We start from the raw sequence: 22,816 nt of genomic DNA on the forward strand, positions 1-22,816 counted from the left end.
TGGCAATGCCAATATGTGTCCAGGTTCTGGGAAGAAATCATCCAAACACTAGTAGATTCGGGTATCCCAAGAGCAACACTGACCATAAGAGGTTGCCTTCTTAACATCCTGGAAGTACGGCAACTTGAGCCCGGAGACCAGCAATATATTAATAACCTTTGCTCCTTGGCAAAAGTAATTATTGCCAGGAGTTGGATGGCCAAGACTGGACCGAATCCAGCATGTTGGAAGGCATTGGTCAACTACACATACAAACATGAAAAACCCCTACATATCAGAAGAAATACACTATCTAAATACCACAAAGTGTGGCATCGTTGGACAGAACTCTTCCCCAACATCATAACATAAATATAGTTAACAACATGGGGTGGACAAAAGACCCAAACACATACCACGATGATTTATATTTATAAAAAAAAAAAAAATGCAGATGAAAAGACTAAGTGACACACAGGATATAACACACGCCAGCACATAGCAATTTAGGGTCAATAAAGAGAGGATTCATCTCCCCAGTGGACCAAAGTAGAGACATGTTTTTATAATTATAAAAAAAAAAAAAAAAAAAAAGGGACTCAAATAAGAAGCAGCACGGAGTTGTAATCACGATGAACAAATGATATATAATTACTACACCCTTATTTGAAGATTGTATAACCCAATAAATATATATAAAAAAAAAAAATGCACTAGCATATAGGTTAATAAGGTATAGCTATAAACACTAAATGATACACAAAATAGACTCTAGCACATTGCACTTTATGACTTTAGTTACACGAAGATTATAGTCAATTACACACTAAAAAAAAAATAAAAAAAAAAATAGAGGAAAATTAAAGGAATCACAAATATAGACTAAGAGAAGTCTGCAAAAAAAAAAAAAATAAATAAAAAAAAATAAAATAAAATATATATATATTTATAAATAAACAAATAAATAAATAATATTGAGTTGTAAGCACAGTGAGAACCCCGCACACACACATTGCACGTTGATTCAATATAAACACATGAAACTGTTTTATAATAAATAAACTAAATAGAACAAAGAAATGTTGGGGATCTATTTCCTCCTTGGTTCCAATCACTTCTCTCTTGGTATACAATAAAATAAAAAATACGTTTAAAAAAAAAAAAAAAAGAATGGTTTGAGCACTCCTAACCAGAATGTTACTCAAATTGTCCGCCCTGCGGTATACAAATTTGGGGCAGTGTCCCACATATTCTTTAAGGAGGGGATCCTCTGTGAGGACTCCCCAATGTTTAGTTATGAGCTTCTCCAGTTGTTTATGCTGAGAGGTGTACTTAGTAATAAAACGTACTTCACAATTAGCCAGTTTAATAGTTCTAGTGTTAGACACAGCTACCAGATTTTTATTGTAAGCTTCGTCCACCCAAACTGGATTATATCCTTTTTGGTTAAAATTTTCTCTCATTTCACCTGCTTGTACCTCATAATCGCTAGTGTTAGTGCAATTTCGTCTGAGCCTATAAAATTGACTTGATGGAATGCTCTTTATCCAATTGGCGTGATGATTACTCTCGCTGCTTATATAGGAGCAGCAGTCAGTCAGGCTTAGTGTAGTTTTTAGTACATATTTTGAGGTCATCAATAAAGATGGTTAAATCAAGAAAATTAACAGAAGATGGACTGATGGTGTATGTCAATTCTATATTTTGATCATTGTTATTTAGTTACACACAGAAGTCATTTAGGGTGTCTGGACCTCCCCTCCAGACGAACAGGAGGTCATCGATGTATCTGACCCATAGCACCAGGCTGGCATTCCAAGGGTGGTTGGACCAAATCTGCTCATCCTCCCACCTTGCCATGAACAGATTAGCATAGCTTGGTGCCACCTAGCTAGAAAGGAGGAATAGTGGGAGACTTGAAAGAGGAGGAATAGTGAGAGATAGGAGAGAGGAGGAATAGTGAGAGATAGGAGAGAGGAGGAATAGTGAGAGATAGGAAAGGAGGAATAGTGGGATAGAGGAGGAATAGTGGGAGATGGGAGAGGAGGAATAGTGGTAGACTGGAGAAATAGTGGGAGAGAGGTGGAATAGTGGGAGACGGGAGAGGAGGAATAGTGAGAGATAGGAAAGGAGAAATAGTGGGAGACTGGTGGAATAGTGGGAGACTGGAGAAATAGTGGGAGAGAGGTGGAATAGTGGGAGATGGGAGAGGAGGAATAGTGGGAGACTGGAGAAATAGTGGGAGAGAGGTGGAATAGTGGGAGACGGGAGAGGAGGAATAGTGAGAGATAGGAAAGGAGAAATAGTGGGAGACTGGTGGAATAGTGGGAGACTGGAGAAATAGTGGGAGAGAGGTGGAATAGTGGGAGACGGGAGAGGAGGAATAGTGAGAGATAGGAAAGGAGGAATAGTGGGAGACTGGAGAAATAGTGGGAGAGAGACGGGAGACGGGAGAGAGGTGGAAGACGGGAGAGGAGGAATAGGTATATGGGCTGTAGGACACATGGTTTGCCAGCACCCTCAGTCACCACTATTGCTGCCCCTATGGCTTGCTGTTGCCCAGTGAAAAATTGCAGACAGCGCCAGCTGATAACCATATCAGCACTATAATCTAAATACACTGCTGAGCATCCTGTGGTGCCAAGGCCACTGTCTCTGATGCTGCACCCTCTGCAGGTGATTGCCACATGCAGGCTCCCTATTATAGCATGGAAAAAGGGGCTGCATAGACTGGCTGCTGCCGGGACCAGATACAATTTTGTGGGGCCACAGGCAATTAAGCACCCCCCCCCCCATAAAATTAACTCACTATGTCCTCGCATAATAGTAATAATTACACAGACACAAATGTGACAGGCATCTTTTCTGGTGTACATTGGGGCAGGGATGGTGATCTCTGGGCATCTAGGTGACATCTTGCAGTGCCATATCTCCCAACATGACCCTCTCCAGGAGGGACACGATGCTCTGTTGCTCTTATTTATGATTACCATCACCTGTGTTGAAGCACCTTCCTTATCAATTAACCTGTTAAACACAGGTGATGGTGATCATACATTTAAAGTGACGTCCAGGAACAGAGCATTGTGTCCCTCCTGGAGAAGGTCATGTTGGGAGGTATGCAGTGCCAGGGTACTTGCTGGACTACTCCCATCACAGCTGCTGTCATTTCAGTGGGCAGGGGAGGGCAAACAAGTGTGCGCGCGCACACACACACACACACACACAGTGACAAATAGAACACACTGTACATTTCCAGGAACCAGTGGATTACCTGTCATGCCCTTAACTGAAACCTATATAACGCTGGACTGGAGCTTCACAGGAAGGACAACGTGCAGGAGCCTGGGCAGGGAGAGTGTAGAGTCCCCAGCCCAGGCATACCAGTCGAGTGCCGAGCACATCAATCACCATCATCAGCTCTCTCTCTCTCTCTACTTACAGCAATCCGGCTCTGGCTGCTGCTGCCGGAGCTCAGTTCTGAGAGCTGACCTGGCACCTGACTGCTGTCGCTGATCTCTGGGGCTAGCTGGGGTCCGGGGCCTACAACGGTTGACATTGTTAAGAATCCCAGGATGGGATTCCTAAGTAATGTCCAGGGGTGTGGGCCCTTTCATTGCCACGGGCCTTGATGCACCGCTGGTATTTCCGCCCCTGACCTGAAGTAACCAATCGGGTTTCAGTATGTTTAATTGTTTAGGGTACAAATGGACATCTAGATTCAGTATGCCCCACACTTCTGAAGAAGGACGACTCGTCTGAAATGCATTAAGTGAGGCGCATATTATTTGACTTGTTTGCTGGACTGCTACCCCCCCTGCCTGGACTATTGGGAGACTGAGGATACCGGTGCCCGGAGTTCCCTGAATACAACATCTAGAGCCAAGGATGGATGGGAGAAGTTTTCTTGCAGCAGCTTTGCCTAAGGAAATTGTGATCATATGCTATTTTATCTACCGATATTGTGAGTTCCCTGTATAGAATAAAATTCTTTGTTATACTTGGATACTACACTATGATCCTTTTTTTGATATACCCTTAAATTCAATCCTCCCATTAACCCCTTCCTGACAGAGCCAGTTTTTGCGTTCCTGACAGAGCCCTTTTTTTCAAATCTGACATGTATCACTTAAGTGGGGATAACTTTTTTTTGCTTTTACTTATCCCAGTGATTTTGAGATTGTTTTTTCGTGACACATTGTACTTCAAATTAGTGGTAAATTTGGGTCGATACAGTCTGTGTTTTTTTGTGAAAAATACCAAAATGTCGTAAAAAATGGAAAATTTTGCAATTTGCAAAATGTTAAATTTTCTGCTTGTGAGACAAATAATCATACCACTCAAAATAGTTAATAACTAACATAGACCATATGTCTACTTTATGTTTCCATCATTATTTCAACTTCCTTTTAATTTTTTTGGACACTAGGAGGCTTACAATATGAATAGCAAATTCTCAAATTTTCAAGAAAATTTCAAACACTGATTTTTTTAGGGACCAGTTCAGTTCTGATGTGACTTTGAGGGACTTGTATGTGATACACCCCCATAAATGATACCATTTCAAAAACTGCACCCCTCACAGTATTCAAAACAGCATTTTGGAAGTTTGTTAACCCTTTAGGTGTTTCACAGGAATTAAAACAAAGTGTAGGTGAAATTTCAAAATTTCATTTTTTTTGCAGATTTGCAATTTTAATACATTTTTCTAAGGAACACAGTACATTTTACTAGAGAAATGTGACTAAAAATTGATTCCCCCAATTCTTTTGTTTTCATAAATATCCTATATGTGGCCCTAGTGTGCACGTTGACCAAACCACAGGCTTCATGATAGAAGGAGCGCCTACTTGATTTTGGAGCCTCCTTTTTATGAGATTATTTTTTAGGCACCATGTAGGTTTCTAGGCACCATAAGATGCTAAAATTTAGGAACCCCCCCACAAGTGACCCCATTTTGCAAACTACACCCCTCAGGGAATTCATCTAGGGGTATAGTGTACATTTCAAACCCCAAGGGGTTTCACCAATTTTGATACAACTGGGCAGTGAAAATGAAAAATTACATTTTTTTACACAAAAATGCAGTTCTGGCTCAAAATTTTTCATTTTCAGAAGGTATGAAGGAGAAAAAGGACCCCAAAATCTGTGCCCCAATTTCTCCCGAGTACGGCAATGCCTCACATGTGACCAAAAAATACCATTTGGGTGCATGGCAGGACTCAGAAAGAAAGGAGTGATTTTTGGATTTTGCAGCTCAGATTCTGGTGGAATGTTGGTGGGTGCTATGTTGCATTAGCAAGACCCCCCAAGCACCAATACAGTGGAACCCCCCCACAAGTGACCCCATTTTGCAAACTACACCCCTCAGGGAATTCATCTAGGGGTATAGTGTACATTTCAAACCCCCAGGGGTTTCACCAATTTTGATACAACTGGGCTGTGCAAATGCAAAATTACATTTTTTACACAAAAATGCAGTTCTGGCTCAAAATTTTTCATTTTCACAAGGAATGAAGGAGACAAAGCACCCCAAAATCTGTGCCCCAATTTCTCCCGAGTACGGCAATGCCTCACATGTGACCAAAAAATACCATTTGGGTGCATGGCAGGACTCAGAAGGGAAGGAGTGATTTTTGGATTTTGCAGCTCAGATTCTGGTGGAATTTTGGTGGGTGCTATGTCGCATTACCAAGACCCCCCAAGCACCAATACAGTGGAACCCCCCCACAAGTGACCCCATTTTGCAAACTACACCCCTCAGTGAATTCATCTAGGGGTATAGTGTACATTTCAAACCCCCAGGGGTTTCACCAATTTTGATACAACTGGGCAGTGAAAATGAAAAATTACATTTTTTTACACAAAAATGCAGTTCTGGCTCAAAATTTTTCATTTTCAGAAGGTATGAAGGAGAAAAAGCACCCCAAAATCTGTGCCCCAATTTCTCCCGAGTACGGCAATGCCTCACATGTGACCAAAAAATACCATTTGGGTGCATGGCAGGACTCAGAAGGGAAGGAATGATTTTTGGATTTTGCAGCTCAGATTCTGGTGGAATTTTGGTGGGTGCTATGTCGCATTAGCAAGACCCCCCAAGCACCAATACAGTGGAACCCCCCCACAAGTGACCCCATTTTGCAAACTACACCCCTCAGGGAATTCATCTAGGGGTATAGTGTACATTTCAAACCCCCAGGGGTTTCACCAATTTTGATACAACTGGGCTGTGCAAATGCAAAATTACATTTTTTACACAAAAATGCAGTTCTGGCTCAAAATTTTTCATTTTCACAAGGAATGAAGGAGACAAAGCACCCCAAAATCTGTGCCCCAATTTCTCCCGAGTACGGCAATGCCTCACATGTGACCAAAAAATACCATTTGGGTGCATGGCAGGACTCAGAAGGGAAGGAGTGATTTTTGGATTTTGCAGCTCAGATTCTGGTGGAATTTTGGTGGGTGCTATGTCGCATTACCAAGACCCCCCAAGCACCAATACAGTGGAACCCCCCCACAAGTGACCCCATTTTGCAAACTACACCCCTCAGTGAATTCATCTAGGGGTATAGTGTACATTTCAAACCCCCAGGGGTTTCACCAATTTTGATACAACTGGGCAGTGAAAATGAAAAATTACATTTTTTTACACAAAAATGCAGTTCTGGCTCAAAATTTTTCATTTTCAGAAGGTATGAAGGAGAAAAAGCACCCCAAAATCTGTGCCCCAATTTCTCCCGAGTACGGCAATGCCTCACATGTGACCAAAAAATACCATTTGGGTGCATGGCAGGACTCAGAAGGGAAGGAATGATTTTTGGATTTTGCAGCTCAGATTCTGGTGGAATTTTGGTGGGTGCTATGTCGCATTAGCAAGACCCCCCAAGCACCAATACAGTGGAACCCCCCCACAAGTGACCCCATTTTGCAAACTACACCCCTCAGGGAATTCATCTAGGGGTATAGTGTACATTTCAAACCCCCAGGGGTTTCACCAATTTTGATACAACTGGGCAGTGAAAATGAAAAATTTAATTTTTTTTTACACAAAAATGCAGTTCTGGCTCAAAATTTTTCATTTTCAGAAGGTATGAAGGAGAAAAAGCACCCCAAAATCTGTGCCCCAATTTCTCCCGAGTACGGCAATGCCTCATGTGTGACCAAAAAGTGGCAGGACTCAGAAGGGAAGGAGTGATATTTGGATTTTGCAGCACAAATTCTGGTGGAATGTTGGTGGGTGCTATGTCGCATTAGCAAGACCCCCAAAGCACCAATACAGTGGAACCACCCCACAAGTGACCCCATTTTGCAAACTACACCCCTCAGGGAATTCATCTAGGGGTATAGTGTACATTTCAAACCCCCAGGGGTTTCACCAATTTTGATACAACTGGGCAGTGAAAATGAAAAATTACATTTTTTTTACACAAAAATGCAGTTCTGGCTCAAAATTTTTCATTTTCAGAAGGTATGAAGGAGAAAAAGCACCCCAAAATCTGTGCCCCAATTTCTCCCGAGTACGGCAATGCCTCACATGTGACCAAAAAATACCAGTTGGGTGCATGGCAGGACTCAGAAGGGAAGGAGTGATTTTTGGATTTTGCGGCTCAGATTCTGGTGGAATGAATGGTGGGTGCTATGTGGCATTAGCAAGACCCCCGAAGCACGGTGAAATTATGAACCTAATAATCCATAGATGTGTGGTATAATTTAAAACACTCCTTTATACATAGGCCGGGTTTGTCGGGGCAAGTGTCACACTGGAAAATAGTTTGCTTTCTTATTCCCTTTTTATAGCAAACTTTGCACCTTTTTTGTGTCCTGCCCTTTTTTCCAGTGGAGGGGATTTCATCAGGAAAATGCTGCCCTGGTACAATACGGGGGCCAGTACTAGAAGTACTGGGGCCCTCTGCCTGCTGGTTCCCAAATATTAGGCCCTTTATGACTTCCTCTTGAAAGTGCATAAATGTCCCCCTCTGGCCGGTAGAACGGAATAGCACGTAAGCGTTATACAGTGCCATCTGGATGATATACACGGCCAGCTTCTTGTACCAGATTTTTGTTTTCCGCAGGGCACTGTACGGCTTCAGTACCTGATCTGAAAGATCCACTCCGCCCATGTACCTATTGTAATCCAGGATACAATTAGGTTTTGAGGTGTGGGTACTGGTACCTCGTACAGGGACGGAGGTGGTACTGTCTCCGTGAATTGTTGTCAGTATAAGGACATCCCTCTTGTCCTTATATTTGACCAACAACATATTTTCGGTGCATATTCCCCTGCTTTCACCCCTTCTCATTACTTGGGCAATGTGCGTTTTTGGGAGGCCTCTTTGGTTCTTGCGCACAGTACCGCAAGCTGCTGTACCTCTTGAACCAAGGGCCTTAAACAGGGGGATGCTAGTGTAAAAGTTATCCACATAGAGGTGATAACCTTTATCCAGGAAGGGCTGCACTAAATCCCAGACAATTTTTCCACTAACACCTACGAGGGAGGGGGGGCATTCTGGCGGTTCAATTCTTGAATCCTTCCCTTCATATACCCTAAACCTGTGAGTGTACCCTGAGGTGCTTTCACACAGCTTATACATTTTTATGCCATACCTTGCCCTCTTACTGGGAAGGTACTGGCGGAATTTAACCCTTCCTTTAAAATGTATAAGGGACTCGTCTATGCAAATGAATTTATCTGGGATGTACATGTCTTCAAATTTGGCACTGAAATGATCAATGACCGGCCTGACTTTGAATAGCCGGTCAAAGGTGGGATCATCTCTGGGTGGGCACTGTGCATTATCGTTGTAATGCAAAAATTTAAGGATCGTCTCAAATCGAGCCCGGGGCATGGCCATACGGTAAAATGGGGTGCTGTACAGAACATCTGTACTCCAATATTGCCTAATTTCTGGCTTTTTTACTATGCCCATATGAAACACCAGACCCCAAAACGTCATCATCTCTACTGCATCTACAGGGGTCCACCTAGCAAATGATGACGTGGGGTTTTGAGCAATAAACTGCTGGGCATATAAATTAGTTTGGTCCACCATTAAATTTATAAAATCATCAGAGAAAAATAATTTGAAAAAGTCAATTTCTCTGAGACCTGTGGAATCAAATTGGATTCCTGGCATGGCCAAAAACTCAGGAACCTGGGGCTCAAAATTGTCTGGTGGTGGGGTCCATACGAGATCAATTATTGGGGGGGGGGTCTCAGCTGCTCTACGGGGGCGTCTTTGAGGGGGTCCCTCATCACCAGAGGAGGAAGAGGAGCTTAAGACGAATCCTTCAAATTCCCCGCTTGCATCACTGGCTGTGTCAGAGTCAGAGGCAAGCATGGCATATGCCTCCTCCGCTGAATACATTCTTCTGGATGACTGGGATGACATTTGGGATGACATTTGGGATGCCATTTTTATTTTTGTGTTACTGGTAGTGAAATGTTTCAACACGTGTATAGTGTAGGGGGGGGTACAAACTTTATTTCAACCCGGGGGTTATGTAGTGTGTAGTGTGTATGTAGTGCAGAAAAAAAAAATACTTTATACAAAAAAAAAAAATTGAAGGGGTTAAAAAAAAAAAAAATTGAAGGGGTTAAAAAAAAAAAATTGAAGGGGTTAAAAAAAAAAAAAAAAGGTCCTGCGCCAAAAATTGAGCACAGATGTTGGTCAGTAACGTCCGTCACTGAACAGCGCTCAAAGGCAACAGGAATTTGATCAAAAAAAAAAAAAAATAGATCAACCCTGTGCCGAAAAAGCTGATCAGTGATGTACGTCACTGATCAGCGCACAGTGGCCACAGGACACCCACAAAATCACAGTGTGTGTAAAAAAAAAATTAAAAAAAGACCCCACAGCACCCACACAAAAAAAAAAGGTGATCAGTGATGCGACACTGATTACCAGTGAGGGGCAGCAGGTGCACAACCTTTGGTGCAACTGACAGTGCAACTGGCAGCAACTGACAGGTATATATATAAAAAAAAAAAACCTCTGCACCCCCAAAAAGTTGCTGATCACCTCAGATATAGTGATCAGCACAAAAGGCGGGGGCAGCAGACACAAAATTTAGCACTCTCTGTCACTATCTCTCTCTATCTCTCTATCTCTCACTATCTATCACTCTATGACACTGCAGCAGCAGCACTGACAGTTATATATATGAAAAATAACCCCTGCACCCCCAAAAAGTTGCTGGGGGTGCACAAAAGGGGGGCAGCAGACACAAAATATAGCAGTCTCTATCACTCTCTGTCACTATCTCTCTCTATCTCTCTATCTCTCTATCTCTCACTATCTATCACTCTATGACACTGCAGCAGCAGCACTGACAGGTATATATATATATATAAAAAAAAACCTGCGCCCCCAAAAAGTTGCTGATCAGTTAATTTATACTGATCAGCACAAAAGGGGGGGCAGCAGTCAGTTATATAAAAAATATATAGCACAATCTGTCACTATCTCTCTATCTCTCTCTATCTCTCTCTCTCTATCTCTATATCTATAACTATATCACACTGCAGCAGCACAAAATATAGCACTCTCTGACACTATCTCTCTCTATCTCTCTATCTCTCTCTATCTAATGCTATTACACTGCAGCAGCACAAGTTCACAACACAGGAAGTCACAAGTAGTAACAGGATCCAGGAAGCATCCAGCACACTACAAGCAGTGATGAAGCAGTGATCAGGTAAGTATTTTGCTCGGTTCAGGTCAGTATACTGCGGCAGCTAGGCACGGTGACCGCACTGCACGCAATTCCAGACCGGAATGGCGTCTGCAGTGCAGTCACCGTTAGTTTAAATCCCCCTCCTTGGCTGTGATTGGTCCGTCGGTCCGACGAACCAATCACGGCCTTTGGGGGCGGGCGGGGTGAGGTGGGGTGACACCAGTGTCACCCTTACACCCCGCGGTGATTGGTGCTGTACTTTACAGCACCAATCACCTCCGATCGCGTGTCACCGGCGAACGTTATTCGCCGGTGACACAGAAAACGCTGTAAATGGCTGTTCACACTGAACAGCCAATCACAGCGATCGCCGACGGGGGGGCGGCATCGCAGCCCCCCTGGGCATGCAGGGACATGTCTGCTGTCAGGGACAGCAGACATGTTGAAACTGTCACCGCGTCTATAGACGCGGTGACAGTTACAAGCCATGACGTACATTTACGCCATGTGTCGGGAAGTACTTCCCGACCATGACGTAAATGTACGTCAAATATCGGGAAGGGGTTAATGTGGGAAAAAGGGTATATCATTTGTGTTGTTCTAGGTACTGGGTGAACCGGGAAACATACTCCTGTACCATGAAAGTTATGTACAATTTCATATGAATATTCAGTTAGCGCTAAGTGGTGTCACCGATCTTTTTCCCACTTGTCATGTGATGTTTTTAGTGTTCTCATTGACAGGACACTTGGTGTGCACCATAAGCTGCAAAACTGTCTGATTATCTGCGCTAGTCCTGGTATAACACCTATTTGTCACCTCTTTTATTTGGCATTATGTGCTTTTTGGGGCCTAGTTTTTCAAACTGCCATCCTGTCTGCCGCTGCAGTGCCACCTCGGTGCAACCTACTGGCCTAAAAACAATTGGGAGGTGTGAGGTATTCAGGATAGGCTGGAAATGAGTGACAATTAATGTTATTGAGGTTAATAATAGCGTAGGAACAAAACAAAACAAAACAAAAAAAGATAATGCAATTTTAGTGATTTTTATGTTGTTTGATTTTAAATACAGATCCAAAACACCAGGGGTTCTCAAAAATGTTTATTCTAGGACCCCATCAGACAATAAAAAAGTTATTACAGGACCCCAGCAAGTTACCACAGAATGGCCGCCACATGTGTGGTCAGTGAAGTACTCGCTATTGTGACAAAAAGTGGCCGATGCATATCCCTAGTGTGTATCCATAAGAGCCACATAGCTGGTCACACTGGCTGGGCCCCGCACTGCTTTGCCTTGGTAGGAGATTTGAGCCCTGTAATTCCCCATATGAAGCTGGCATTATGTTCACAGTGTGGGGCTGCAGACTGCCCCCATCTCCAGTCCCATGGCATTTCAGTCCGTGTATGTCAGTGTATATAATAGGTGTACACAGCGCTGTGTATGTATGTCAGTATATAATAGGTGTACACAGCGCTGTGTATGTATGTCAGTACGGATGGTATAATGGTTAGCATTACTGCCTAACAGCACTGAGGTCATGGGTTTGATTCCTACCATGGCTCTAACTGTGCGGAGTTTGTATATTCTCCCCGTACTTGCGTGGGTTACCTGCAGGTACTCCGGTTTCCTCCCACAATCCAAAAATATATGCGTAGGCTAATGTGGTAGGGAATATAGATTGTAAGCTCCACTGGGGCAGGGACTGATGTGAATGTTCAAATATTCTCTGTAAAGTGCTGTGGAATATGTGTGAGCTGTAGTGTATAATCGGTGTACACAGTTTGTGTATATATGTCAGTATATATAAGACAGAGCGAGGGCCGCATAGGCTGGAGGGAATATAAGAGCCTGTGAATTTGATGTCCATAAGCAAGAGCAGATATAGCAGCTGTGTGTAGCCCTATGGAAATAGCAGTGAGTGGCAGTTAGTTCTGGCCAATCAGGTAGCAGGGGGGGCGGCAGCCAGTGAGGTTATATCAGTAGGCAAGAGACAGGAAGTGAGCCTCTTTGAAGCTGGATCCCCACCCTCCCTACCCTTTTTCTCTGTGCTACCTGGCATCAAGCCGTTTCACCAAATTTGGTACTCTATTTCCATAGCTATAGTTAACAATCGGCGAGAAGGCGCTCTCGACCAGCAAACAGGTGGGGTGTCAGGTGGTCTCTGTGCGGTATTGCCCCCCCTTTGCCAAGAAGGCGGGCGAGTCCCCAGCTCCGGCTGGGGGCGTTGGTCCTTCATGGAAGGCCACGTCATGCAATAGAAGGGGGCGGTATGTCCGTCACAGCGCAGGCTGTACCCACAAGAAGGGGTGTGGCCATTGGGGGCGCTAAGGTCGCTACCATGGCGACACCCGGGAGTGGGCTGGTCTCAAGCGCTTTCTTGCCATCCCTTATACAAATAGGGGTCATACCAATTAAATAAACAACTATAACCTTTTAACCTTACGCAGTTGGTGTCAGTGTCGTTATTTGTAGATAAGGTGTTTGTGTCAATTATTTTTAGGCATAAGTGTTAAGTAATGGTATGAATAGCAACAACATAATTCAATAGGCGCCTTATAGGTGTACAAAGCGCTGTGTGTATGTATGTCAGTATATAATAGGTGTACACAGCGCTCTGTATGTATGTCACTATATAATAGGTGTACACAGCTCTTTGTATGTATGTCAGTTTATAATAGGTGTACACAGCGCTCTGTATGTATGTCAGTGTATATAATAGGTGTACACAGTGCTATGTATGTATGTCAGTATATAAAAGGAGTACACAGCGCTGTGTATGTATGTCAGTATATAAAAGGTGTAGACAGTGCTGTGTATGTATGTCAGTATATAAAAGGAGTACACAGTGCTGTGTATGTATGTCAGCATATAATAGGTGTACACAGCGCTGTGTATGTATGTCAGTGTATATAATAGGTGTACACAGCTCTGTGTATGTATGTCAGTATATAATAGATGTACACAGCGCTGTGTATGTACTGTATGTCAGTATATAATAGGTGTACACAGCACTGTGTATGTATGTTAGTATATATAATAGGTGTAAACAGCGCTGTGTATGCATGTCAGTATCAGGGCCGCCAAGAGAAATCCTGGGCCCCGGTACAACAACTTCCTGGGGCCCCACGGACTAAACTCCCCGCGGACCCATAGTTACACCACTGCTTACAAGGTGGATACAGGGACAAAGATTTACACCATAATGCCTATTACACATATCACACACCCATTACATATTATACCACATGCCATAATGCTCATTACACGTTATGCCACACACCGTAGTGGGAAGTACACATTATGCCATACACCGTAATACCTATTACATATTTTACCACATGCTATTATGCACATTGCATGTTATTCCACACACCGTAATGCTCCTTGCATATTAGGGGGTTAGCATTCTCGTTGCCATGGGATTAACCTGCTCTGCAAGGGGATCACATTCTCTGCCAGGGGTTAACATGCTCTTAGGCATGGGATTAACCTGCTCTGCAAGGAGGTACATGCTCTGCCCATAGGCGTGCGCAGCCCATTTTCTTAGGGGGTGCACCATAGGAGGGGCGTGTCCATCACCGCCTACTGGGCGTGTCCATCACCGCCTACTGGGCACACACACACAGATGTATTGTAGTATACACAGAGCCCCCTTCCACACACCCACACAGCATACATACAGTATACACAGCCCCTCTATGCAGACACACATGCAGTATACATACAAAAAGCTGATACATACACACACACCTTTTTGACATAATAAAAAGCAGGCAGCATGATTAAAGACAAATATAAAAATAACTTTTTATACACCCCCCCCCCATAAAACAAAGCCATAGACTGCCCAGATAATATACAAATCCCCCTGTTACAGCACCGATAAGTTGAGCACACCTGCAGCAAATTTCTATCAGCAGGCAGGAAATCCTCACTCATCCGTCCCTCCTCACTCCTCCGTCCCTAGTCCTCACCCAGGCAGCAAAGCTGTGCACGTCAGCTCCCCCTAGAGGCAGCCAGGGGCGTCACTAGATAATACAGTACTGTATGTAGTACTGTAGTATCCTCCTGCAGCAGCCTCGGCCACGTCTGTCACACACTGCAGCCGGCCTGCGCTTGCTCCCCGATGTCGGCTCTGGCTGCATCTGTGAGGGGGGTGCCCATAATTAGGAGGTGCCTGTGCACCCCTGGCACCCCATGTGCGCACGCCTATGGCTCTGCCAGGGGTTAACATGCTCATTGCCATGGATTAACATGCTCTGCCATGGGCTACATGCTTTGCCAGGGGTTAACATGCTCGTTGTCATGGAGTTACAGTACATTCTCTGCCAGGGGTTACATGCTGACTTCCAGAGTTGGATCTCAGCCCCAGCAGCATGCAGGGAGGCAGCAGACACAGAGCAACCAGCCACCCACCTTCCATCTTGAAACACAGTGACCTGGACATCGGTGGCACCTGCTGCTGCTGGAGTGGGTGGTACTACCATGGAAGGTGGCCTGTCTCTGACATAGTTCCTCCCAGCACCCAGGGACTACCTACCCTAAGTATCCTCCTGTCGCGGAGCCACGGTAAACTCCTGTCACATGGCTGGCTCTCAGCAGGCCCTGGAGTGCCTCAAAAGGACCTCTGTGATGCTGCTGCCCCCATGCAGGCCCACGTCTGCCCACATCCGCAATCCCAATGCCGCCGCTGAACAGCTGACTCCGGCACACTCAGACCCACCAAATAAAAAAAGAACTGTGTGTCCAGACCAGGACCCCACTGACAGGCCCGGGCCCGGGTAAAGTGTACCTGCTTTCCCCCCCTCTCGGCACCCCTGGTCAGTATATAAAAGGTGTACACAGCGCTGTGTGTGTAGTCCGTGTATATAATAATTGTACACAGTGCTGTGTATGTATGTCAGCATATAATAGGTGTACACAGCGCTGTGTATGTATGTCAGTGTATATAGTAGATGTACACAGCGCTGTGTATGTATGTCAGTGTATATAGTAGATGTACACAGCGCTGTGTATGTAGGTCAGTGAATAATCGGTGTACACAGCTTTGTGTATATATGTCAGTTTATAATAGGTGTACACAGCGCTGTGTGCATATGTCAGTGTACACAGCACTGTGTATGTATGTCAGTATATAATAGTTGTACACAGCGCTGTGTATTTATGTCAGTATATAATAGGTGTACACAGCACTGTGTGTATGTCAGTATATAATAGGAGTACACAGCGCTGTGTGTGTATGTCAATGTATATAATAGGTGTATACAGCACTGTGTATGTATGTCAGTGTTTATAATAGGTGTACACAGTGTTGTGTATGTATGTCAGTATATAATAGGTGTACACAGCGCTGTCTATTTTTGTAAGTGTATATAATAGGAGTACACAGCGCTGTGTATGTATGTCAGTATATATAATAGGTTTACACAGCTATGTATGTCAGTATATAATACATGTACACAGAGCTGTGTATGTATGTCAGTGTATAATAGGTGTACACAGCGCTGTGTATTTATGTCAGTATATATAATAGGTGTACTGTATGCGCTGTATGTATGTTAGTGTATAAAATAGGTGTACACAGCGCTGTGTACTGTATGTATGTCAGTGTATATAATAGATGTACACAGTGCTGTGTACACCTATTATATACACTGACATACATACAGTACACAGCGCTGTGTACTGTATGTATGTCAGTGTACATAATAGGTGTACACAGTGCTGTGTATCAGTATATAATAGGTGCACAAAGCGCTGTGTATGTATGTCAGTATACAATAGGTGTACACAGCGCTATGTATGTATGTCAGTGTATATAATAGGTGTACACAGCGCTGTGTATGTATGGCAGTGTATGTAATAGGTGTACACAGTGCTGTGTGTATGTCAGTGTATATAATAGGTGTACACAGCGCTGTGTATGTATGTCAGTGTATATAATAGGTGTACACAGCCCTGTGTATGTATGTCAGTGCACACAGCGCTGTGTATGTATGTCAGTGTATATAATAGGTGTACACAGCGCTGTGTATGTATATCAGTGTACACAGCACTGTGTATGTATATCAGTGTACACAGCGCTGTGTATGCATATCAGTGTACACAGCACTGTGTATGTATATAAAGGCTCGGATACACCACGGACAGTTACCGGTAACAATACATAAATCAGTAAAGAATGATCACATGTGACCTGGCTCAGTAACGCACTTACCCTTTCTCCCATTAGGACCCTGTATACGGCAGAGTGAGGCCGGGACCAAGCAGCCAGAAGCTGTATACACCTCCCAGGTTCTGCGAGGGATCTTCTCCATCCAGACGCATCCGGGAAACCTAAAATACAGAGCACAGAATAATGTGACTTCCAGCAGAATATAATACACAGAATCCCCCAGATTTCTCTATCATTATCCTGCTCCCCAATAGTACTGGGGGCCCCTATGTTCCAGCATCATTCATATAACGCACAATGCTTTTACTGGATCATCAACACCACATCTGTTACCTATGTAATATTCATGTTAGTGTAATTAGTATCTGAGGATCCGTGGGATGGGAATCAATGCACCCCCACATTGTACCCCAGATTCTTTCATGTTCCTCCCTATGTGTGATACAAGCTATGTGCAAAACTTATTCTATGGCAGAGGTGGGCAACGGGCGGCCCGCGGGCCGGACGCGGCCCGCGAGCCGGACGCGGCCCGCGAGACGCTTATGTCCGGCCCGCCGCACTGACATTCAGTACCAACTATGAATAGCCGCTTGTCATTTAAATTGCAGAGGGGACCGGGAGAGCTCTGTTCCGGTGCCGCTGCTGTTAATGGCGGCCTGTGCTTGTCGCGCACAGCATTACTGGGAGCGTGGGAGGGGATGCGGTGACGCGACAGCCGCTTTGCTGCCATTGGTTGCTACGCCCGCCGTGTGACCGCGTCCCCTCCCACACCACAATAATGTTGTGCACTGTGCAGGGCGGGCGCAGTCCGGATTCCACATCTCTGAGGCGGTAAATGTTAACTCGCCTCTCTCCTGCCTTCCCCTCTCAGCTACTTGCCTCTTTCCTGGCTTCCCCTCTCAGCTACTTGCCTCTTTCCTGGCTTCCCCTCTCAGCTACTTGCCTCTTTCCTGGCTTCCCCTCTCAGCTACTTGCCTCTTTCCTGGCTTCCCCTCTCAGCTACTTGCCTCTTTCCTGGCTTCCCCCCTATCTCAGACGCCACTGATACATTTTATTAAAGCAAAGTAAGGAGCAGGCTATTTTCTCTGCATTAGTTTTAAATATATATATATATTCATACATACACACATCTATACATTATAGATGTGTGTGTGTGTGTGTGTGTATATATATATATATATATATATATATATATACACACACACACATCTATAATGTATAGATGTGTGTATGTATGAATATATATATATATAAATATATAGATACCCACACACAGTGTTACGTGTGTGTATATATATATATATATATATATATATAATAAAAGTGCGTGGTCCGGCACCTGGGGAGTATCCAAAGATAGTGAGGCAGCACTCATCCGGATTTGTAGAAAATAAATGCAGACCTGACAACTGCAGCGAGAAGTTCAAGTTATCATTGGTTCGGCCCTCCGACACACTTCAGATTTTTCATACGGCCCCCGACAGAAATTAATTGGCCACCCCTGTTCTATGGGAATGTCAAACAATCTCTCTCCCATTGTATAAAGCTGTTTGTCCACTATTACATACATACAGACATACATACATACATACATGAATACATACATACATACATACATACATACATCATACCTCCCAACATTAGACCTAAGGCAAGTGGGACGTTGTGTGCATCCAGCATTTTGGGGGTGTGGCCTATACTTGCCACGGGCAGGAGGCGGGAACATCTAAAAAAAACAGGACGGTCCCACAAAAAGCGAAACAGTTGGAGGTATGCCTGCATGCCTATATAAACAATGCACAAGGGACACATGTGAAAAGAGCTTATAGGAAGGTGGTATAATGCTAATAACAAAAGCGAGGGAGCGCTGGTAGGAGTGTAAGCAGTGGGACAAGCCAATAGGACATAAGTCTGGAGAAGTGATAATGCAGCAGCCATTCAGCTGCTGTCAATTTTCCAACCCAGCCTGTAACATGACAGTTAGGAGCTGACTGGCTTAAGATGGCCATACACCTACAGATTGATTGTCATATCTGGCTGGTTGGAACAAACACCTGGTAATATCTGAGTGTCAGTTTGTCAGTTTTCCAGCATCTCACAGCAAATGGTCAACTGTCATCTGCTGTTATCCACTACCAGGCTTTTGTTCCAGCCAGCCAGATCAGACAATAAATCTGTAGCTGTTTGGCCAGCTTATGTGTGTCACACGGGAACTTACATATAACATACATGTGATATAATCTGCGGCGAGTCACCAGGGATCACCACACACGTGGGGAGACCACATAGAGATGTCTGGGAAACTGGGATTTTTCTCCCTAGATCCCAAACAAATACAAAGATATGACAACAAACCTGAAAAAACCATGAGAACTATTTTATTACTTTTTCTACCAACTGATCTTTTATATTACCCCCCCCCCCTCCACTGCATATAAGGATCACACTGTAAGAAAGCTCCTGCAGCAGGTGATCACAGCTGGGGATGATGTCACAGACACATCATGACATCACACACGCAGAGTTCTGAGAGATTGCCTTGGAACCCTCACTTCTCAGTACGAGTTGCAAAATGGAGGTATGTTTTCCTTGAGCTCCCTAATTTCTTGTATTTGTGGCTCTTTTCCTGCCCCAAACTTTTTTCTATTGTCTCCAAACATTGTCATTCTTATTTAGGCCTAAATGCTAAATCCGCCGCCTGCCCTCTCTTCGTCCAGGCGCTCGCAAATATAAGTCAGTATCAACTGACTTATATTTGCAAAGGCGGGTAAAACCTGACCATCTAATGATTTGTACTGCTGCGGGCACATGCGAGGGGATATGGTGGCGACGGTGTCACAGGGATACGTGGGTCGGTGTCACAGGGACTCGGTAACCTGTGAGCTTCGCAGGTTACCCAGTCTATTAGAATGACCCCCTTGGGTTACGGTAGATCTCTGGGCAGGTTTAAGGTTAAAATCAATGGTAAACTATTTCTCATTCCCTCTGCAGGAGATGGAGTACAGATATTTCATGTGGAGTGTTATGAAGCACAAAGTGTGAGTGTTGTTATTACTCCTCATCTGTATAACTGAGTGCTGTCAGATGGCCCATCAATTCCAGTCCCTATAATACTCTGTATATTCTGTTTCTAGGGAATTTCCTCAAAAAGTCCCCAAATTAAACTGGGTGATTGGCTATAGATGCCCGAAGCCTTTTGTAAGTTATTTACATTTCTTATATCTATGTCTCTCTCTATGTGGCCATTTATTATGCAATATATTACGTATCCCCTAAATGTATGTAGGAGGGACCCCAGCAGGAATCTCCGATCCCTTCTGCGTTCTCTGCTGTCCTGTCACTCCCCCAAATGCTCCCCTATATACACAACCAGGAATGGTGACATGTATGACACACATTTAATGGGTTATATTGTCTAATAATCTTCTTTTTCCCCTCTGCAGCAGGTGATGGTGCCCATACCAGGTACGTCCTGAGATGTTACTAATTACCTTTTATTATATACAAATTGTTGTAGTTTTAGACAATAAACCATGTAATATCCTAATTTTATTCCTCAGAGGTGTCACCAGGGAAGGAAACAGAAGTGAGGTAATTATATCATTTTATTACTTGCACAATATTAGTCTGGTAGAACAGGGCCTCCACATGACGTCCTTAGGTGACTTTGCATCACTTGTCATCGTGTGGGGCTGATTCATACCTGTGGGAAGAGTCAGCCCCACACCATCAAATGTATTTCCCCCCTCCGTGTGCAGTGCGGTGTAAGCCAATAGTAACCCGGCGCTGCGATGGCCGTAGGAATATCGGGGGCTGATGACGCCAGCAGCCATTCCTCCCAGCGGCCGGGCCCGTCTGCTTTTATGTGTGTCACTCCCAAATAACGCTAGGGTAACGCCCACACACGCAGAATGGCTTTTAATCAACCAGCGTACAGCCTGCGATTGCGGGCCATCACCAGCTGTGGCCGCATGGAGGGCTTGTGCATGCGCGGTTCTCCGATAATCCAATCATCACATAATCCATTCCTAGCCGTACTTACATAATATACAGAAACGTACTTACATAATATACAATAATAATTATAAGTATTGCAGGGATCAGCTGCTAACTGTCACTTCTTTTCTGTTCTGGATCTGTTATAGGACGGTGATGATCAATAACTGGACCTATGATGAGTAGGTATCTGATTGACTGTATTATGGAGCGCAGATAAGATACATGCATCCCATTGGACGTGTCACTACAATCCCGGGTGTACAGCAGTATATACTGACATTCCATGGCAGTATACAGAGTTATTTTGTTTCTGTGCAGGGTAAATACAGCCTGCTTTATTTTTACTGCAATACTGATCTACGCTTACACATCTGCTCGCACAGAGGTAAAACTATTCGATGGTTTCTCACCATCAAATGATTTCCCCTCTGTTCACTATAAGAAGTAGCCAGGACTTACTTTTTAGTAGAACGGTGATGGCTGATTTGAAGGCGGTGATGTCATCCACCTGCCCCGAGTAGGCAGCGGCATGGGCTCTGCCCAGCATTTCTATGGGTGCGCCCACCGTTTTTGTAGGTCCACCCATCGACGTGGGTTTTTGTGGGTCCACCCAGGGACGCCCCCTGCCTGTCAAGAAAGAAAAAGTTATCTGAAGCTGCTCGCAGCCAGGGCCTGCATGACAATGCGCAGACTCAAACATTGGCCAAGGGTGCGAATTCGGACCTTCTGAATCGGTGCCTAGATCTAGCACACAGGCAGAGGTCAGACCATGGAATAGAATTACTAAGCAGCAGCATTTACCAGCTGCTGATTCTCTGCTGATCTTGGTTCTGATCATGTAACAGAAACACAACTAGTTTTACTGTACATTTCAGGGTCAGACCTGTAGAGAAACTCTCATGTGTATATTGTGTATAGTGCGGTAGTGTCACGTTGTGTGGATCACACTAATGTGCTGCTGAGCTTTGTGTATCACCTCTAATTATTATTATTCTACCCCAACAGCAGTCCCAACATGTCATCTGAGTAAGTAGCTGTTATCTTTCTCTAACATGTGCCCAGTAACGCCCGCACCAGGTATAAGTCATGTGTACCCCTGTATATACAGCCCATGGTAGTATAAGGACATAGAGGGGGCCGTCATACACATCAGTATGTGCCCGGCTTACACCCAGTAACGCCCGCACCAGGTATTAGTCATGTGTACCCCTGTATATACAGCCCATGGTAGTATAAGGACATAGAGGGGGCCGTCATACACATCAGTATGTGCCCGGCTTACACCCAGTAACGCCCGCACCAGGTATTAGTCATGTGTACCCCTGTATATACAGCCCATGGTAGTATAAGGACATAGAGGGGGCCGTCATACACATCAGTATGTGCCCAGCTTACACCCAGTAACACCCACACCAGGTATTAGTCATGTGTACCCTGTATATACAGCCCATGGTAGTATAATGACATAGAGGGGGGCCGTCATACACATCAGTATGTGCCCGGCTTACACCCAGTAACACCCACACCAGGTATTAGTCATGTGTACCCCTGTATATACAGCCCATGGTAGTATAATGACATAGAGGGGGGACCGTCATACACATCAGTATGTGCCCGGCTTATACCCAGTAACACCCACACCAGGTATTAGTCATGTGTACCCTGTATATACAGCCCATGGTAGTATAATGACATAGAGGGGGGACCGTCATACACATCAGTATGTGCCCGGCTTACACCCAGTAACACCCACACCAGGTATTAGTCATGTGTACCCTGTATATACAGCCCATGGTAGTATAAGGACATAGAGGGGGCCGTCATACACATCAGTATGTGCCCGGCTTACACCCAGTAACACCCGCACCAGGTATTAGTCACGTGCACCCTGTATATACAGCCCATGGTAGTATAATGACATAGAGGGGGGCCGTCATACACATCAGTATGTGCCCGGCTTACACCCAGTAACACCCGCACCAGGTATT

General features: G+C 44.5%; 1 long non-coding RNA gene across 1 annotated transcript in view; it reads right to left on the minus strand.

Moving 5' to 3' along the window:
- Window positions 1-21,635, minus strand: part of LOC146062710 (uncharacterized) — a 55,810-nt gene extending 34,175 nt beyond the window's left edge. The window contains exons 1-2 of the long non-coding RNA XR_014471481.1: window positions 21,288-21,635; window positions 16,872-16,990 (exon numbers count right to left, since the gene is read on the minus strand). This is a non-coding gene — a long non-coding RNA (uncharacterized LOC146062710). The remainder of the gene's footprint in view (window positions 1-16,871; window positions 16,991-21,287) is intronic.
- Between the last annotated feature and the right edge of the window lie 1,181 nt (window positions 21,636-22,816).

This window comes from Crinia signifera, chromosome 3 (genome assembly GCF_055691185.1).
Source record: "Crinia signifera chromosome 3, ASM5569118v1, whole genome shotgun sequence".
NCBI classification, from domain to species: Eukaryota; Metazoa; Chordata; class Amphibia; order Anura; family Myobatrachidae; genus Crinia; species Crinia signifera.